Genomic DNA, 19,896 nt, shown 5'->3' with positions numbered 1-19,896 from the left:
AGGGAAAGGGAAATGATGTTCATTTATGTATGGTTACTGGAAGCTTTTCCCAAGGATAAGGATCAGATCAGAGAAAACTGAAAATGTTTGCTTTAAAATTTATGACTAACTGGCAGCAATGGAAGGATATCACATCCAATGAAATTAATATGACGGATAACATGGAGTAAAACCACTAAGACCTTCAAGAATGAAGAGGAGTCACTTGGATAACTTCAATGGAATGGTAGTGTGAACTTGTGTCAATCTCTTTATCTCCCATGGCATTCACTTTTTGTCATCTTAACAGTGCCTTCAGTTGCTTGGAGACTCATGGTTTATGAGTCACCTGTCACAGCTCTGCAGGGGTCCTAGGGGTCATCGTTTTCTCCATAAACATACCAGAAATATTCCTAGACCTCCAGAATACAGCCTTTTCTATAACAGAAAGAAACAAGACTTTCAGTCCCCAGGAAACAAACTGATCTTGAGGCCAGTCTGCCCTCACAAATACCAGCACAGGCATATTTAAAAATATACTTCTGCACAATTTATGCCACCAATCACCTTCCCGTGCTCTAATTTTCAAGGACTTTCCATATGGGAAATTGCTGCCTTTCCATAGGTACCTCCCAGGAGACTCATTCACATGTTGACATCCTTGCCCTGCCCACCACTCCCATCACACCTACTGCATACACATGTGCAGGTCCCAGAAGAGAAACAGATAAAATAATTGTGAGTTTTTAGATACATTTCTGTATTTTTTCATATTAGCATTGAGTCATCCGCTGGTTTTTTTTCCTCCACCGTGTCAGTGACTTCTTTGCCCTTGAGAAGAATGAGTTGTAGTCACTGGTGTAACCTCTAAAATTATTTTAGATTTAGAACTGAAAGCAAAATCAGTCCTGTGTCCAGCTCTCTGGTTCAAAGCCCATAGACAGCGTACACTTTCCATGTCTGACATAGTTCTTCTATCCAAAGCTGTCTCTGCGCATCATCAAACATCATTGCAGCCAAAACCACAAGGAGGAGAGAGCGAGCTGACACTGACAACAAGGGGCTCTTTGCATGTTGTATTTGCACAGATGTGCATGATTGCACAACTCTTTGGCTCAAAAAAAGGGAGAGTGAGTAAGAAAGAGTAGAGTACAGGTGGTCTTCTGCTGAAGTGTCCCTGTATAGTTGCATTGTAGTGTCTCTGTCTTTCTGTCAGCAGTACATTTCTCCTTAGCTGGCTCTTGAGGAGGGCTAAATCCAGAAAAAAACTTATGAGATCTATAATTTGGATGCAAACTTCAGTCTTATGGGAGAGAATATGTGCAGTGATAAAGCATTCAGAGCTGAATAAAACAGCTGTGGCAAGAAGGCCACATAACACACCATTTGCAATGCAGAAAGCAGACACAGAGTGATATAGGAGGGGTTGCCATGGACTATATTTATTTTCATTTTCCTGAGTGACCCACAAGGATGATGTAGTCGTTGCTGAGTGGAAAGTGAGCAAGCAGAGGCCAAGAATCTATTCTCTGAGGACTGATCAGTGGGGGAGCTGAGTGCTGATGACTTCAGCTAGAAAATCTCGCTAAGGTTTTGGAATCTCTAGGCTGGCAGACTTGGATTTATATCCCAGCATTGGTCTTAAAGCCTTTCTGTGTAATCTGAGACTATTCATGATGTGCAAAAGCAGAAGGCTTGCATCTGTCAGAGAGATCCCTTCTGAAGCCCAGAATGAAGACTGTGTGTTGTAATTAAATAGTGAGGCAGTATTTTACTGTGAGCCTTAAGCACATCCTGAAAACAAGGTAAAAAATAGTATAAGAAACTAAGAAAAGTTTTGGAGCTAGCATGAGGAGTGAATGAATGAACTCTGCAGCTGAACTGCAATGTGCTGACCTTCAAGTTTAATAAATTTAAACTTATTGCATTGAGTATCATGAAAGAGTGAATTGAGCACAAAGTCAGTGGGGAGGGTAACTTGCCCTGTTTGACAGCCTGAGATTGAAGTTTGAAAGCCTCAGCTGTTTGGAGGGTGTTGGCATCAGTACAGTCAAAATTAGGCTGGACAAATTTACAATATAGGGAGCCAGAGTTGTCTAACCGTAAGCAATTTATATTGTAGGGTGTCAGTGAAGTAAACAACACAGAGAACTGAAACCTTAACAGTGTCTGAAGACTTTTTTTTTCCTGAACTTTTATGTAGCACAGAGGCTGGAGGAGGCAGGATCAAAGATTATAGGAAATGTGAGAGTCTGAGAAAGACGAAAGGGTGCAGTTGTCAGCAGCAGGGAAGAAAAGTAAAAGGAGGGAGGATAGAAACCAGAGGTGTGGAAGGGGATGGACAACGTGGGGTTTGTTAGCATTCCTTGGGGAAACAGCCTGGACGAATGAAAAAAACCTTGGTGACAATAGAGCTTCTTACTGTGACTATGGCAAAGTTCATAAAAAGGAATGTGGGAAGAGTACTGCCCCTTAGCTCAGAGAAAAATAACCTTTATGCTTCTTCAAACTATGGTATAATCTAAAGAAGGTGCATAGCTTGAAAGTTCCCCCAAGTAATAGGAAAGGCATGTCCTTTTTGGAAACTTGGAATTTTTTCACAACTCAGAAAATCTTGCAGCACTCTCCAGTTACAGTGCAGTACTATCTCACTGGCAGGCCAGGTGGAAACTCTGCCACAGCTTTTGAACAGTAAGCTTTGCTTTTCACTGTCTCTTGTTGGCACTTGGATCAAGTCTTGGAACATGGGCATAATTTCCATAGCTGAAAAATGGGCTGCAAAATTAGTTTTACTCAATACTCCAGTGCTTTTAGAGTAGGACATTTTCTGGCTGCTAGGTCCATCTTTGGCTTGCTTTCATAGAGAAGCAGCATCACGAACGCTGGTACCTCAAGTGTCTTTCCAGATAGTAAAACAACACAAAGTTGTGAGATGGGAATGGGAAGTGCTATTATGTTGGGAAGCAGATATGCTTTGAATGTTTTGGTGGTCAGATGAGGCAGCATAATTTGTAACCATTCATAACTTCTCACACCTCTTCAGTGGCCTGAAGTAGAGACTCAGGTACCAGCAGTGCTAACAGCTAAATGTGCAATCAAGTATCACAAGTGACTGCCAGGGTACATCTGGCACTGTTCCCCTTCTGAGTCTGATCATGTGCTGGGCAGTAATAGTAATATAGTTATACTTTAAATATTCAGGGAAAATTATTCAGATTTTGGAGGCAACAGGTGCCTGACAGAAGGAAAACTGATCAAGTAAGAATTTTTAGCTCACTCTATTTTTCCAACTTTTTTTTCAATTAGCAAGCCTGAGGTGTTTGAACTAAAATGTGAGGATATGATCTACCTTAGCACTTTATCCAAATAAACAAAATTCTGAAGGGCTGCTTTTAGAAGGAATGCTCTGGAAATTTCAACACCAAACTACATATATTGACTAATCTCTGATTCATTCAACTGCATTTTGATCTGAGCCAAAAATTAAGTTTCAAGGACCATCAGCAGAAAACCAATGTCTAGCATCCCACTTGTCTCCTTGGAAACACAATACTCCAGAGAAAGTATTCTGACCCAGAGAAGTGTTGGGTCAGAAATAATTTTTCTATGAGTTCCTTTTCAGCAATGTAGTTCAGTCCATATAAATTGTACTGAATTTGCTCATTTACTTTATGGAAAGTATTCTGCTAAAAAATCCCTGACAGAACCTTTGTCAAGATGCAGTTGTGATGGTTGGTGGTTGTGAGCCCCTGCCTCCTCTTTGTCCTCCTTCCTCAATTTGCAGCCTGTAGAAGAGCCCCTGCAAAGCTGAGCAAAAGCTCTCAAAGCACTAATTACCCCAACTTCCTTACCTTTCCTGGGTGATTTTTACATCTTCAGCCTTCAGCAGTGACTTAAGACCTTTTGTGCAGCTCTGCCTCCACTTTTAAGTTAGCAGCTTTTTGGATACCAGAGGAAAGATATTGCTTAATCCAGATGTGTGATCAACCTTAGTGAAGACACCAGACAGTCAAAACTTCATCCTAAAACCATCAACCACTTGTTTGATCTTTGTAGTGATGTTATCAACCTGTGTCTTTTTCAGTCATTTTTGTAAAATGTGCATGAGGAAAGTTTGGAACATAAAGTGGAGTCCCACTTTCCTGAAAGTAGACTTTAGGATAGAGCTTAGGATAATTTAGGAAAGTTTTAGATATTTCCAGCTCACATGCAGGTGTTTACACATCCAGACTTAAATTTCAATATCTCTGTCTGAGGATGAATATCGCCTTAAGTATGAAAAGCCCCCCTACTTTTATGCTTGATTACTAAATAAATTAGGAATTTGTGAAAGTAAGTGCCATCATTGATAAAAATGGGGAAACATCACTTAAAATCTATTGAAAATGGACATGGTGACATTCCAGTGTCAGAAAAACGAAGCAGATCAGATGTAGCTTATATGGAATGACTCTTGTCTGTACCACTGAGTAGTTGTTACCAAGGAACTTTGTAGTCTACAATCACAGGCTAGCAGGGAACCGTTCCACTTTCTTTTTCACATCTGGGACTTCAGTAAACTTTAATGTTGTTCTGGTATGTGAGATAATAGAGAAGATTTACATGGGATTTAAGTGTGCTTATTTAATGATACCATTATAAAAACAGGTATTTATTTCCTCTAGACTTTTTTATATTATGATCTGTGCCATTCTAGGCACAGGTGACTTGTCAAAGAAGACAAAAGAATTATGCTGTCATATTAAACTCTGTAACCTAGCTGAGAGGTGCTTCTGATCACTGACCATTATTAATTGACCCAGTTGTAATCCCAACAAAGCATATCATCAGGCCAGAATGTTTTCCATGTGGACAGTTCAGAGAGACACATTAGAAAAATAACACCAGTAATAACACAAGAATTTAGCCTACAGTGCAAAACACAGTCAGAGCTGGGAACATGCTGAAACCTATAACATAATATGTAAATGTCAGCACATAGTTGGAGTGGAAATAATTATTAAAATAATTCACAGTGGAATAATTGTAATGTAGAGCCTTGAAGCAATCCTTCCTATGTCAAGCATTCAGAAGGAAAAGAATTGTGGATTTTAATCTTACCTCTCTAAACCCAAAACTGTTAAGGTAGTCATATAATTACTTTCAAAATATTTCAGTCAATCAATAAAATGTTGGGGGAGTGGGGAGTTAGTGGAGATGTGCGATGGATAAAGATTTTGTTCTTTCTTTTATTTTTTTGTCTGTTTAATTCAATGATAATGTGTGCAGAGATGGTTCAGAAGTCAAAGCACTAGTACAGACCATCAGGTCAGGGATCCCAGAACAGTTTGCAAATACTAAAGAATGAAGATGTAGAAATGGCAAGCATGATGGTTATATCTCTGGCTTAGGGGTAAAGTAATGAGGTGCCTTTGACCCCTGGTTTGGCTTTGTCATTGTACCCAGCCCCACTGGTACCTCTTGGTCTGAGGTAGTGCCTCTATATGTTTGTGGAGTTACTGCTCCACGAGTGAGGAGCAGAGCACTCAAGTCGAACCAGGCAAGGTTTAGGTTGTATATGAAGAAAAAGTTCTTCTCCCAAAGGGCTGTCAAGAACTGGAACAGGCTGCCCAGAGAGGCAGTTGAGGCACCATCCCTGAAGGTATTTGAAAGATGTTTGGATGAGGTGCTTAAGGCCAAAGTTTAGTTGTGATGTGGCAATCCTGGGTTAGCAGTTGGAATCTAAAAGATTCTAGAGTTTTATGGTTTCACAGAGCACCCAAGTATGACTACCCAGCCTCTGCTTTCACTGCAAAACCATCCTCAATCCATAAAAAATTGTAGTCATAGGAAATTTATTTCCTGTAATCATTAAGCACTTACTGAACAGCCAGAAATATATATCTTATATTAAAATAATGAAAACCGTCAGTGAAAAATCCCTCTGATTTCACACTTGTTAAGAACATTACTTTTCCACTTACTTGTAAATAAGAATATTAATTGTTATTAATTGAAAAGTTAGGGGGGTGGAGTTTGGAGGGGTGCTCATAGTCTGCTATTTTAATAGTATTTGTTTCATTAGAAGCAATATAACTTCTAGAGTGTGAGAAAACCTAACCATACCTTTGTTGTATTTAAAGGAGAGAGTTTGCAGAATAAAATTATTGTAGGGAAATTTGAAGTTTTGCAGTTAGTTTTGCATTTGGCTGGAAATCCCATGTCTTAATCTATTTTTTTTTAATTGATAAATATTTTCTTTGAAGTAATTTAATTTTCTCCATTAATTATAGATTAAAAATATGTGACTTGATATAGCTATCGAAAGTTATACTTTAGTCTCATTTGTGAGATCTTGCCTTGGAAAATTCAGATATTTATAAAAGGATGAAAACTTCTGCTACGGTGCACTACATATGCTAGTTATAACACATAGTATTTTGAGGTTACTTTCATGCTACTTTCACCCTGTTTAAAAAAGAAAACAAAATAAGGTTACTCATAACAGTCACATATATGTCCTAATTCCATTGCCTAAGTTCATTCAAATTTGAACATTCCAAGTTCTTAAATTTTCATAAAAATATTAGGAACTGGATGAGGCAAAAAACCTCTGACAGGGTTCCCACCAAGGGAGGAGGCTGCCAGGATCCCAGTACAGTTAAAACTTCCTTTTGCCTGCACATCTTGTATCTTGTGCTCAGCAAAGGGCTAAACAAAGTTAGGCAAGAGAATGGAGAGCTGACAAAATTCTACTGGAGTAGCATTGGGTAAAAGCAGAGGGGAGACCTGTGACATTGGAAGAATCTGATCATGCTAAAGAAGGTTCAGTTAAAAGGAGAGAAAAATGAGACAATTATCAGGAAGGGGCTTTGGGGTACTGCCTGTGGTTGCAGGCAGCAGGGTCTATGGCAAGTACCAAAGGGTCTTGTCTGGCAGAATTGGACGAACCTGCAGGGGAAGATAAGATATTGTAAAAGACAATCATTGCTGTCAAAGTCTCTTCAAGACTGCATATGGAAATACTAATGAGTCTTGCAGGGAATCAAGTCCTTGTCAAACATACCTCTTACAAAGGTGATGGCATCATCAGCCTTCCCCTTTGTGAAGTCTCTAATAACCCTTCTTGAGCTCACTTTTAAATATCTTCCAAGCCAATATTAATATGAGACATTTCCAGGCAAACTCTCCATTTGGGAAAGGTGGTCTGAGGCACTCGAGGTCACAGGGTGCCTTCACTGCTGCCTGTGGGGCAGTGGGCTGTGCAGAGTCCTCACAGGGGTGCAGGTGACCTCTGTGTCCAAACAGGCTGTGGGGGATTACATTCACAGGATGTAAGTAAGAATACAACCAAAGGAATGTTGCAAGACATATTTTCATTTTGTTTTCAATATAATTGTTAGCTATTTCAACCTTTTTTTTTCAATATCTATTTCAGCAAAGGATAGAAACTTTCCTTGAGTCAATGGGGATGATAATCATTTAGGTTAAATCACTTCTCTTCCTCTCAGCTGCAGAAATGACTGAGTTTTAAGCAAGTTTAGATTTTCTATATGAATTCCTGGGATGAGAGTATTTTCAGAAGTATCAGGGGATAAAACACAATTTGGTCTTGAGAGAAACTTGCTGGTTTAGTGTACTATCTATGGGAAAATGGATTAATAATTTGACGAAGAGATAGGAAAGAATGTAACAATATCAGGAATGAATTAATTATAATTGTAGGGATGTAAATAGCTAGCTGTTATAAATATTCCATTCTTTCTACTTTATTGCAGTGGACAGACAAAAATCCATTATTTAAAAAGCACAGTTCCAACAGACATAGATGAACACTTTTCATCTGACAAGGTTTTGACCATTCTAAACCTCTCCTAGCAATATGTATCCCCTGTATGATGCAGGAAGTCACATGTGTCTCATACATAAAGGTACTGAAATTACTTTGTAGTGTGCTGAAAGCCATGTTAAACACAACACTTTAAAGAGCAGTGTTATTCCGGCCCACACTGAAATGCAAAAAATGTATTTTATAGCTTCAATATCCTCAAGCATTTATAATGGAATAAATTATATTCTCTTTCACCAGAAGCTCCAGATCTCCAGGGTTGTTATAAATCAGAAAAGAAGCAAGAGTATCAATCAAAGTTTTCTGAATTTATGTCATTTAAAAATTTTATCAACAGACTTTTATTCTAATAGACTGTGTAGTTTATGGTTTTATGTATGCATATCTTTTTCTCCAGAAGTGTTTGTGTCTTTACCTTAACAGAAATTAATGCATGAGGAATGGGGAAAAGCCTGAAAACAGGAAAAAATTGCAGTGAAAACATTCAAATTGGCCCATAAGTTCAACAAGAACTTTAAAAATGCAACTTTGCCTTTGAAACATGTTAGCACTAATTCAGTCTTGAAATTCACAGTTAAGCCAGCAGCTGTAAAAGAGCAGAAGGGCAAAACCTGTGGGTAGATGAGTGACCTTTTGTTTGTTGCTGCACCTCAGAGGTGTCCCCTGCAGAGATCAAGGCCAGTCTCTTGGGTGGGAGCATCCCTCCTGACATCCAGGGGCAGCCCAGCAGGCCCTTTCCCAGCATCTCCAACCTTCCAGCTGGCAGAAGGATAAGTCACAAATCAAACAAGGGTGATTGTTCTCTCAGGCCAGAGTGCTGCACTGTTTGTCCAGAAAGTGTCAGGAGAAAGATGACTAATATTCCTTCTAGTAAGTGGTAGGAAAAGGAAGAGTTAACAAAAAATGCAGAAGAAAAGGCTGTATGGTCTATTAAAACTGCTAAACCAGCAAAAAGTAAAAATAAGAAGCTGGTAAACAAACAGAAAGCTAGAAAAGGGCAGAATAATGTTTTTTAAAAAAATTAATAGTGCTGTAAGGAAGATGAGATGATCAGATCAGCAGCCTGTTGTGAGGATGACTCTTGCCCTCCAGTGTGCCTGCTCTGGCAGCTGAGCCCTCCAGCTGAAGTTGTTTAGTTACATTTGGAGAGTCAGCTGCTTAGAAATAATTATCATAAGGTATGTAGCTATACATGATGGTGTGTGCTGGAAAGTCATAGGCAAATAATGACTCAGTCATAAGATATAAATAATAGAGGCATGTTAATATAAGGTTCCTTTGTGGTTATTAATCACATACATGGGATTACCAAATGAGCAAATTGTGCACCAGCATACATCAAAGCATGAGTTATTATTTTATCCTTTCTTGAAAAAAATTGTGAAAATGTAAAAAACAGATGCTCAAAAAAAAAAAGCATTAGAGAGGGATACTGGTGTCAGAGCAGACATCATAGACACTCAGAAGGAGCTCAAGATAAAAACAAATTATGCAACCTAGAGAGCTTAGTTTATAAAAGATATTGAGGACAGAGGAGTAGTGCTCTAACTGTAAACACCAACAATTTTATATTTCAAATAGCAATACAGAGAAGTATTATAAATTACAATATATCTGTTACAGCTACTATTACATCAATCTACCTAATACAGGATATTAGAAAGAAATTTATAGTGCTTTTAAACTCTTTGCCTGAAAAGAGTGGTAGTTTGTCTGTTCTCATCTTATTTTCATAGTTCTCAGGCAAAAGGCTGTCAGATGACCTGAAGCAATTCCCTTTAGTGTTATATGTTTATGGCTTTTGAATAACAGGATAAATTTCATACAGCTGGGTCTTCTGAAGGTATATTTGCCACCAGATTTCTTCATTCTGAAGAACAAGGGGCTCAGACATGGAGCTATGAAAGAAGCCTATGAAGGCTAGCGAAGGCTCGTGTCTTCAGGAGGTTGACAATGACCTCAGGAGCAGCCCAGCAGATGTGTCCTGGTGGAGCTGGGGCACCTGAACTGTCATGGATCAGGCTTTGACCCCGCACAGAAGTCTGGCAGCACTGAGCCTCCCCAGCAGCAGGGAAACCCACCAACTCTTCCCCAGAGCAGAGTTTGGCTCTGTAGCATCTTTGCACATGATGAACTTCAGCCAGCTGAGGAGCATTCATTCCCTCTGTTCTCCCCCTTGCCCTTGAGGAATTATATTTAGCATCTAGTAAAATATTAGTAATTCCTACTGATGTCTTCAGTGAGCTGTCAGAGCTAGAAAAGCTTGATCTCAGTCACAATCAAGTTACTGAGAAGGGCATTAAGAAAGCAGCTTTTGGTAACATGATTAAACTGGAAAACGAACTTGGCAGAGTATGTGCTCAAGGAAGTACCTCAGAATTTGCACTCATCTCTGAAAGACCTCAGGCTTGACAAAAAGAGAAGGATTTAATGAGACAAAGGCATTTCTGAAAGTAGAAAATCTTGGATTTTTGTCTGAAATAAAAGTGTACTCTATATAGTATGGAAGTATGTACTCTATATAGTATTAAGGGCCTATAAGGTCTGTTCCCTTAGATTTAAATAATAAGAAGTCATCAGAAATTAAACACCAACTTCCGATCACATTCTGATCTTTTTTTCTCTTAAATACTTATTTTCACTCTATGCCATTGGACTTTCTCTCTGACAATCATAATGTTGAGAGCCGTCTTCCTCTTGCGTGGTTAGTGAATAACCAGATAAACCTGGATTGTGTTGGTGTATGTGCCCTTAGATGCCTGCAAGGCTCTCAGGAAGTCCAATATTATTAAAAATATATTGAAAAGGGGATGGAGGGAACATAGACACATGAGAGAGGAATTTCTTCTAGGTAGAAAGGATGGATAGGTCTTAGCTTTTGACCTCTGGTTATTCAATAATAAACAGTTTAAATTAATATATTTAGTCACAGAGAAAGGAGTAGACTTATTTTATAATATTTAAGAATAGTCTTTTTAAAAAATCTATACTCAGTCTCCTTGAGTTAACTAAACTGAAAACACTTGATCTTTTAATTGCTCAGTGAAGTAAGAGCTCTGCTATGTTTATGGTCCATGTTATGCAACTGACAGTTTGCATATTTGAAGTTAAAAGATGACCTTTTTTTTAAGAAATCCTAAACATGGCAGAAGGGTAATTCCCAGAATGTCCAGATTAAAAGTCACTGATAAATTCAGTGCTGTATTATGTCCTTCCAGGTTTCCATCAGAGTTTTTTAGTGATCTATATTTTCTAAGTTACATTGCAGATTTTCCACTACAAAAGTCCACTGCTAGGATAAGGATAATTCTAGGAAATATTTCAGACTTTGGCTGCATTCGTTTAGCTCTTACTAAAATTCAGATATATTTTTAGGTGTTTAGTTTCATATTCATTTTACACACATGACAGTTTCAACATCCATGTGTTCTCTCTGATCCTGCAGCCACTTGAGATGCCAATAGTGATGTAGCCTCCAACCTCAGGGCACTTGAACAGTAGCACACACAGGGGCACCTACATTTAAAAGCAATTCCCTTCAGCTCTTTTTCAGCCAAAAGAAACAGGTTAGTACCTAAAAACTTTAAAAATTGAAGGTGAACATTGGCTCAGATATTTGTGAATCAGTGTTTGACGGAAGTAGTCCTTCATTGATCCATATCTCAGCTCTCAGGTGGATAAAGCCTTCCCTGCCTAACTCCAATGGCTGCTGTGACAGACTACATTCACAGTGTATCCTGCTGCAGACAGGCACAGGAAAAAGGCTGAAAATGGGACTCCTGCCCATGTGTCTCGTACTGGCTTCTCTGCCTTGTCTAGGTCTCTGGCTGACCCCTGCAGGGGTGGGGCAGGCAGGGTCCTGTGTGCCTGCTCCCCCAGCTCTATACCACCCACTTGGTCCAGCTCCAAGTTCAGGTACCTTCAGCTCTGTTGATGCAAAACATATATTTCTTCTGATTTGTATTAAAAAAACCCTACTCAATCAATCAATCAATCAATCAAACAAACAAACAAAATAAAAATGCTAATGACACAAAACCACCTCTAGTTTTAAAATTGACATGAGCTGTTTTAATGGTTTAAGTGGGCAGGGAAATAAGAGGTGGCAGAAATTGCAAACTGAAGCCTCCAAGGTCTGGATGTTTTGTGGTAGTCAGGCTGCACTGTGCTTCATGCAACAGCTCAGGGATTCCAGAGCAGGAGAGGGTAAAAATGTAACCTGCATCAACCTGATAATGAGCTTAGTTCTACAACTCCCAGGTGTGCACTGGGCATGCAAATAAACTAAAACCTCACCACCTCAGCTTAGGAGCTGAATGGAAACAGACAATGCAGAAAGAGCAGCCTTAGAACATGAACAAATTCTCATTTGGGGGCGAGGCAACAGCAATAAAAACCCAACAAAAAACAGTGAACACACTCCCCTTATCGACCCAAGCCCTTTCCTCTTTGGGGTAAATGAGAATTTTGGACACCACAGCCAGACCCTGGAGCTTCACAAGCCTTGTACTGCCGAAATTCACATGCTTAACATCAGAGATCATTGACAGTACTGATTAGCAGCTGGGCTGGGGAATATTTCACTATCTGTTAAGAATTTCACATTTGCCATTAATCAGGGACATGCCTCCATTCATGTCTGCACAAGATACAGGACAGAGCACTTGTCCTGGGAAGAATTAGATATGCAGATAGGCCAAGCTGGAGATTTACCTGTCCAAAGGGAAAGCTGGTGGAGAAAAAAAAAAAAAAAAAAAAAAAAAAAAAAAAAAAAAAAAAACCAAGCTGATTTTGGGCTGTGATTTAACAGTGTGAATGTAGCATGGCCCCCCACAATTGCTGCCATTGGTTGTAATTCAGTTATTCCTGCAGTGTGGAGTCTGGTCAAATTCTCAGGTGCAGCTGACAGTTTTTAGCTTCAGTTTTAGATACAGGCAGCAGATTGGAATTTAATATCTTCTTATCTTCTTTTGGCTTTCTTAAGGCACCCTTACCTATATTTTTCTTTCTTTTTGGTCCATTACTAATTAAAAGGAAATGGCACAGGCTCACTTTTTCATCACATGCATTGGAAGGAATGAGGGATTTTCTCACTAGCTTTGAACATTGCTGTTTTCCATAGGTATAAACCTGGGAGGCCTGTATTCAGTTGACCATGAGTGACAAAGCATCATACAAGGAAATTTCAGCAGCCCCCCCATAGCCAGAAGAGCCCAAATGCAGCCAACAGAACCTTTTTTTCCAATAATCTTCAGGATCTGGGGGAAGACAGGCAGCACACTTGAGGCAAGTCATATGCAGTGCAAAAGTCTGTAAAGATTTTGTGGGTAGCCCTTGCCAAGAGAGCAGAAGAGCCAACCATTGTGGCTGTTGTGACCAGCTAAGCTTCTTCACTCCATTTCTGAGGAGAGATTGCCCTTGGTTTAAATGGGCAGAGCTCCCATGCACTGCCATGGGTGGTGGGAGTTTGCTTTTTTTTTTTCTTTTTTTTTTTTCTGTGTTGTTTCTTTGTCCTCCTTATCTTCAAATGTTTAAATTAATGCTTTTCTTTGCCTGCATGGTACTGGAGTTTTAATGTGTAGGACGAGGGGAACTGAGTCTTCCTTCCCAAACAGTAGGTGGTGGTGCTGGGTTACACAGAGCGCTCGGGAAACTGCTGACAGATGTTGCTTCCCTGTTGAATAACAGGCAGAAAATGGATGCTAAGCAAACTTTTCTCCATTTCTTTCCCTCCTTATTGACGGTCACAATGCTTAGCCCTTTTTGTCAGGTAGCTTAACAAAATCTGTTTAAAAATAAACCCTTCTAAAATAAATATTTGCAAGGTTAGGATACATATAGCTCACAGAATGTTGTTAACACTCTAAAAGTTTTGCTGTGTGTCATATTTTTCTGAAAACTGGGGAAGTGGTTTTATGTTTCTTTACTTCTGGGGTAATTTGATTATATTTTTCATTAATTTTCCAGACTAGGGTGTGTATTTTTTTGTTTTTTTTCTTTACTTTTTCTCTCCCTTTTTTTCTTTTCTTTTCTTGGTCTTTGTTTAAATACAGTTCAATTCCAGTTTTTGCCTTGGTAATTACAAATGCTGCACAGCATTGCTTATTCTTCAGTGGCTGTTTCACGTCATTTGCAATACTGATCCCCTCAATATGAAACATTTTACTAATTATTGTGGTAATAAATCAAGTTTTAATGAGTTTTCTTTGTATTGTTCTGTTTCTTTTGACGGAGGGGTGCCATTACCTTTCTCACCGGTACCATTATCTGAAATTAGTACTGTAACATGAAGGTTTGTGAATAGTTTACATTGTATCATTTCAAAGCCAAGCCTGGAGTATCACAGCAGCCCAAATATCAATCAGAACCCGCAGGTGAACAGCTTCACTTTTTTCTCCCCCAAACTGTGCAGGCATTGCTCCAATTTATTTAAATTATTATATTTTTATTACCTGTTTGAATAACATTTAAACTTTTTTTTTCCTGTCCTGGAGCAATATTTAACAAAATACTGCTGCAGCTAAAATTGCTGTCCCAGATACAAAATGATCATGCTTTAGTAGCCTATTAAAGCACATATGTGACTTTATTTATATCTTTTGTATTTCCAGAAATTCCCTGTTGCCTGGGCAAAAGATAGTGAGGGAAATATGTGTATGACATTACTCTGACATAAATCCCTTGATGATAAAAAAGCACAGACAGGAAAACATGTCTGCAGTGATGCATTCATCCTGAGCTACTCATATCCAGCATGGCAGAGGATTGAGGCAAAAAGGAAACCCAGATCCCATTTTGTGAGATTTTGACAGACTCTTCCTCCATGTTAGACTGAAAATTCCTTCTGCTATGTCTGTTCAGAATAGGACTGCAAGTAAAATAATCTAATATTTTATATAGTTTTGGCTTACCGTATAGAATAGTGTAATGCACAAAGTAATCGGAGAAAGTGGCTTTGTTAACAGCATAAGCTAACCCCAAATTTCCCTGGGCTCAGTCATTCAAACAATTTCATTATTGCTTTTCCAGGAGGTTAACAAAAAAGTTTGCAGAGGCTCCTGCATAGTAGAGGCATGTTTGCAATTGTTACAGGCAGGAAGGATGATCTTGTGACTCAGGCCCTGGAGTGTCCCAGATGTGCCACAGATTTCTCACACAGACTCCTTAATCTTCTGAGGCCATATGTTCAGCTGGTATAAATCAGCAGAGCTCCAATAAAGTTAGCTTAGCTTTCCGGATTTTCTGCAGCTGAGGTTTCTGACCCCTTGCAGATCAGTTGTCTCTGTAGAGCAGAGATATTAACACTTCCCTGCCTCGTACACTGCAAAAGGATCAGCTTGTTAAAGCTCTTGTGCCTCGCATGTTACAGAGTTTGTGAAGCTGTAGAAATGTCCTGGCAGACAAAGAAGCTTGGCATCCCAAGTAGGTCTTAAAAAGATTTTTTACAGAAATAATATTCTTTTCTAGCAGAGGGTTGTTGAGTAGGACTTTGTGTACAAAAAAGTTATCACCAAACCTTCTGAACTTGTCAATTGCTCATCATCCAAAGGTGGAAGCAACTGTAATTTGGTGGTCCTGCCTAAAGTGTTGCTGTGTGTGGACCACAGCAGGAGGAGCAACTCATCCTGAGCTGAAACAGGAGAACTGTAGCAAAAAGCAGCCCTTCTGCAAGGCTGCTTTGGCTCCTCACTTTATCCTTTTGGTTTGGGTTGGGCTCCTCCAGTGTTTTATGCTGGCAAAGCTCTTTTTAATAGTAAGTAAAACAAAGGAAACTTGATGTCTTTTTGCAGCAGTTACTGAGCAATTAAGGGCTCAATTCTTCAAAGGATTGCAAACCTGTGGGTGGTCTCATTGATTTTGGAGCTACTTGTGTGTTTAAAATTGGGCATGCGCTTGTGCGTCTTGTGCAGCTGAGCCCTCCTAGAGCTGCTGCTGATATTTCCATTTTAGAGTCACTTTACAGTCTCTAAAATTATTACTGGAACTGCCTCCTCCTCTGGGCATTGCACACACTGGCAGTTTGCCTCTCTCTTCTGACTGATTTAATGCCACAACATAAGTGTAGAATTGTGGCAATGTTTCCATTAAATCCACGCTGCACTGCACATTTCTCAGTGTTTAAACACTGCATCTTTTCCAAATTATGAAATGAAATATCGAGATCGACTTCCTTTAGAAAATGCTTATTTCACATCAAGCAGCACAAAGGCATGAAAATATGTATGCATTAAGTAAAACAAATGATCTGACAAACCTTCCCTCAAAAATGTTAAATGTAGCTAAACAGAATTCTTATGTGGTAAGTGTATTACAGGGCTTTAAATCAGAGCACATGGAACAGGCTGAGCTGCAAGCAAAGAGAAAACTCTGGTTACATATGTTCAGCTGGTAATGTGCGCTTTTATGCTTTCCAGGGTCCTGCTGGGGTTCTAAGAAAATATTTACAAGATGCAAATAAAATCTAAATGGCATCATGTTTCCATGAAGAAAAATGAATGAACAGCATCCATGCAGCTCATACAGTTTTACATATTGCACCAATGTTGCCTTATGATCCTCAAGGACCTTCCTTTGCAGAGAAAGCCAATTACCTGAAACGTACCACTTCTTTCTTTCTTTCTTTCTCCCCCCCCCCCCCCTTTTCTTTTCAAAATAGACGTTCTGTTAAAGTTTATCTTCCCTTGCAATACATGCCTTCGGATTTTATCTCTTTATCATCTAAACAAACCCTGGGTTCTGAGATGGCTTTGCATGTCCACAGGTGTTTCTTATCAGTTCCACATTTTCTTCTGACAACAGGAAAAAAAATTCATATGTCCTTGCTTAGTAGCTGTTGCCTGACCCAATGCTAAAGCTTTTCTGAATGCAGAAATGTGTTGCGTGGCTGCTGTAATATCTCTATACCCCGAGGGCCTGCTGCTGCTTTCTTTTTTACAGCATCAAGAAGTCACATGCTTGGCAGTCAGAGGAAAATTCGATTCGGAGTCAGAGAGGAAAAAGGTGACCTATTTAAAAACAGTGAAAAAACTCACAATTATTGTCATTGTACCTCATTATCTGGCCAGTCCACTTATTTGTTTCCCACATGCTGCGGTACAGAGTATGGCTGCTCCTACTGCTGTTTCTCCTGTGTGGAAGAATACATTGTATGAAGGCAGCAAAACAGGTCTCACAGCAGCCATGGTGGTGCTTTTCTTGATTTAAGCTGAACTTTTTTTCCCTGCACCAGTGCCTATCTTTCACCTTTATCACCATAAATATGCTCCTTCCATCCCATCCCCACTACTAGAAAAGAAAAAGGTCGGTTCATGCTAATGAATTAATATATTCTGGGTTCTGACACAGCCACTGCAACAAAGCACTCAAGAACCACCAACGTGGTGTTTTGATTCATTCTGTTTGATTCACCCTGTTGATTCCTCCTGTTTTATGTTTTTAAATGTAGAAATGCAAAAACACACACTGGGAATATGCAGGCCTTCAGATTATGTGTACAGTGCATTTGTATTTCTGTTTTACATGAGCTGTCATAAGAGCATGATTTTACAGAAAATAGGCATTTACAAAGCACCTGAAATTCCTTTTGATATTTTAAATCTTTCATATATACTTCAGGTGATTATTAAAATACTTGTCATGTATGAACCTAGACAGCAAAAAATGTTTTGTAATAGTTTTGGAATAATAGGTATAATTAGATAGGAAGCTTTTCAGGGCAAACACTGTGTTTTATTGCTGACTATAATTACCCAGGAGGCTTCAGACGCTTTACCTATTGAAATAAATCATCAATTTGTAATCAAAGGCTGAGAAGGAGCGTGCTACAATTCTGCAGTGCTGGCAGAGTCCAGGGAGTTGTGCACTGCTGGGGAAGTGCTGGCATGAGGCAGACCACCACTGGCCCCCCCTGCATTACCACTGGGACACCCCAGGGATCCCCACCTGGATGGGGGTCCCCACCCGGCTGGTGAAGCCTGAGCAGCACAGCCCTCTGGAGACTGCAGTGTCTCTGCGACTGACATAAGTTTGTATCACGGTGTTGAAGGGACTTCTGGAGCAAACCGCAGAGCTTTTCAGAGGTATTAATCAACTTCTGGAGGGTTTGGTGGGTTTTTTAATCAGAAAAATAAAGGTCTTTTTTTCATGAATGTTTTTGAAACAAAGATTCTTGTAGTGATAACAGCAAGGGGAACAATGGGGGAAGCAGCAGGTCAGTGTTCAGCTGAGCTGTGGGGATTGTCAGGCTGCAACACAACTAACAAGCTTTATGAGTACAGATGTTTCTCTACCTCTGCACTGCCAGTCTTGCAAACAAGCCCAGGTTGCCGTCCAAAAGGATGGCTCACATGAGCAAGCCACAGCATTTAGAACACAAGAAGCACATTGTTTCTATCAGTTGTACTTTTTTTGTCCACGTATAGTGCAATGGTCTCAATATATTCTGAAAAACCGAGAAAAACATTTCCCTAGTGAAAATTATTATAGAGAGAACATGCTCATGACCTCAACGGCTCAGTTTTGTTCTCCATTTCATGCTGGTACTACTTTAAAGGTAGAGTAAGAGAACATCACAGAGCTACTCTCCTGTTCTGATTTTGTCTCAGCCTCTTGGGACCAGTGAAGGAATAGTCTTACAGACCTGGACCAAAGTCTTTTCACACAGTGTGACAATTGCCCAAGCTTGAGCTGTTCCAGCAAAGGGTGATGACATACAATGCCACACCTCTGGCTGCCTGGCAGTGCCCTGGGATGCTCAGCTGTAGGAAATCCAGCTCTACCACAGCTTTGCTTCTCCAGGGGGGCATGAAATACTCTGAGCACAGCTGACCCTGTGGCCTCTTTCTTCATTCATAGCATTACCAGGTGCGAACAGGAAGCTCGGATAGAGTTTCTGGCCTAATCTTTGTACAAGTGTGTTATGCAGGACCTCCTGTGTGTGCTGTCAGTCAGAGAGGAGGGAGAAGTGAGATGTTATAATACCACTGTGTGATCCCACAGTTTTCACACCAGTGGGGATCCACAGAATGGGCTGCAGGCTTGCATGTGTGGAAACTGAGCAGAGGCAGGTTCAGATTTAGGGCAGGCAGGGGAAGAAGGGCAGTGAAACACTCTATTTTATGATGACAGTTTAGCGGCTGGTGGCAACCTGTGTCTGCCCTGTGTGAAATGCATGAGGAAAACTTACATTTCACCTTTGTCCCTTAAACTGCAACTCTTCCTTCAAACGTGTTTTGTTTGCTGGTTTCCCTTACAAATAGCCCTATTTTCCAGAGCTTGTTTTTACATTTGTGGAAGCCAGGCACAGACACCTACGGACTTTAGGAGAGGCTTCCTGCTGAATACCCCGCACTTAGAGCTCACACTCCGACAGCCCAGATAAATAAGGGGAAGGTTTCGCCGTGCGAGAGGAGCTGTGAAAGCCGCCAGCTCAGCCGTATCCATCCCCCAGCGAGTGAGGAGGCGCCTGTGCAGGCCGGCTCCCTCCCCGGGCTGCGGCGGAGCCAGGGGAGCCAGGCGGACCCCGGGCTGAGCGCTGCGCTCCGCGCCCGCCCCGCTCCGCCCCGCGCCGCCCGCAGCCGCGCAGCGCCCCGCCGGCTTACGTGGCTCTGCAGCACGGAGAGTCCGGCTCACTTTTGGCTGCGACGGGGCTTCCATGTTTCTAACGAGACAAATTCCTCCCTCTGCCTTGCTTTAACTTGCTTGATAAGTCTGCGTGGGCATGTTTTTCGTCCTAAAAATAAACAATTGCAGAAAGCTAAACAAACAGAAGGGAGAGAAAGAACTCCTTCCTGTTCTCACAGCTAATCTCTGCAAAATTTAAACATGCTTATCAGCCAGCTGTGCTCCATTATTATCTTTCGCTTCCATCTTTTGTCCCAGTCTGCAGCGGATGCTGGCCGCCTGGTTTGTGTCATCCAGCAGCTTGCCCTGACTGATTCCGATAAAGGAGCCATGAGCTTCTTGGGAGAGTGGGGGATGCGGGGGGTGAGGGAGGGAGGAAGAAAGTTTTCAATGGAGAAATGGAATCCTGAACAAGTCATTGAGGGCTCTGTGTTTCTGCCACTCTGGCTGGTGGTGTTCCTTGGCAA

The 19,896-nt window shown here is 40.5% G+C and overlaps 1 long non-coding RNA gene across 1 annotated transcript; it reads right to left on the bottom strand.

Moving 5' to 3' along the window:
* Positions 1–13,310: 13,310 nt before the first annotated feature.
* LOC135301353 (uncharacterized) lies at positions 13,311–19,633 on the bottom strand. The gene is made up of 3 exons (XR_010363111.1): positions 19,408–19,633; positions 16,857–16,934; positions 13,311–13,481 (listed from the first exon to the last, which is right to left on the bottom strand). It is a non-coding gene; the product is annotated as an uncharacterized LOC135301353 (long non-coding RNA).
* Between the last annotated feature and the right edge of the window lie 263 nt (positions 19,634–19,896).

The sequence above is a fragment of the Passer domesticus genome, chromosome 5, assembly GCF_036417665.1.
Source record: "Passer domesticus isolate bPasDom1 chromosome 5, bPasDom1.hap1, whole genome shotgun sequence".
Taxonomy (NCBI): Eukaryota; Metazoa; Chordata; class Aves; order Passeriformes; family Passeridae; genus Passer; species Passer domesticus.
This window is presented reverse-complemented; position numbering and strand designations above follow the sequence as displayed.